Source organism: Ursus maritimus, unplaced genomic scaffold (assembly GCF_017311325.1).
Source record: "Ursus maritimus isolate PB19 unplaced genomic scaffold, ASM1731132v1 scaffold_3, whole genome shotgun sequence".
Classification (NCBI taxonomy): Eukaryota; Metazoa; Chordata; class Mammalia; order Carnivora; family Ursidae; genus Ursus; species Ursus maritimus.
The window spans coordinates 66,054,877-66,056,107 of NW_024425563.1; positions in this window are offsets into that span (position 1 = coordinate 66,054,877).

Genomic DNA, 1,231 nt, shown 5'->3' on the forward strand with positions numbered 1-1,231 from the left:
TAATTTGATGGCTTAAAAAGAGACGAGAAACACTCAAGATGGGAGAGTGATTAGAATTAAAATACATTAAGGATCTATGTATTCTTCGGAGAGAAGAAACTAAGGCATTGATTACTGACTTTGCCAAAGCTTACTTCCCAATTTCAGGGGTGATCACTAAAACAACAGAAGTAAAATGAATAACTCCAACTTTCCTCTAAGGAAAGGAAATAGAATGAAAAAAACAAACAAAATATTCCATCAACCCCCAAAAGCCAAGAAGATAAAATGGAAGAAACTATAGTAAATGAGAATCAAATAAGAAGGGACAAAGTAAGATGGTTAAAAACAAAACGCCCAAATATATCAGTAATCACAGCACACTGTAATTATATTAATTAGGCTAGATGAACAATAAAATCCAATTGTATGTTGTTTATAAGCAGTACACAAGAAAACCTACCTAAGGACGTGGCACAGTCCTTGGAAATAAGTGTCCATGGAAAATAAAGGACAGGAAAAACTAACCATGCCAATACTAATCAAAAATAGAATTGGGATAGCTGTAATAGTAGTGGATGAGATAGACTTTGAGACAAAATACCATGGATAGAGAATGTCCCAACATCAGAGAAAACGTTACAACTCCCCAGGAAGATGTAACAATTCTAAAATTGCATATAACTAATAAAATGCTTCAAATGATATAAATCAAAAGTTGAAAGAATCATGAGAGTAAAATGGACAAATCCTTTCCCATAGTAGGAGATTTCAACACACCTCTTTCAATTCACATAAGTCAAAGAGATTAAAAAAACTAGTAAGATTTGTGGCATTTTGTTGTGCAATAATTTCATTTTTTGAAAATATAAGATATAAATAACTGCCACTCCAAACATATAGACTTGATCTAATCCAGTAAAAAGGGAAGCATGCTTTTATATAGGCTGAAGCCTCGTGGTTCATTGTATATATAATTTCCAGTAGGCATTTTCAAAATTTTAAATTGTTTAGAGATCTTCTACATTATAACCCAATTTCATTCACTAATCTAGGTGAAACCAACCCACTTTAAATATATTAACATAGAGGATTTGAACTACACAATTTATAAATTTGATTTAATGAGCATAGAGCAAAATCTGTATCCAATAACATAAGAATACAGATTCTTCTGAAGAACTCATGGAATATTTATGAAAACTGACCAAATGTAGGCCATAGAGCAATTCTCAAGAGATTTCTTCTAACA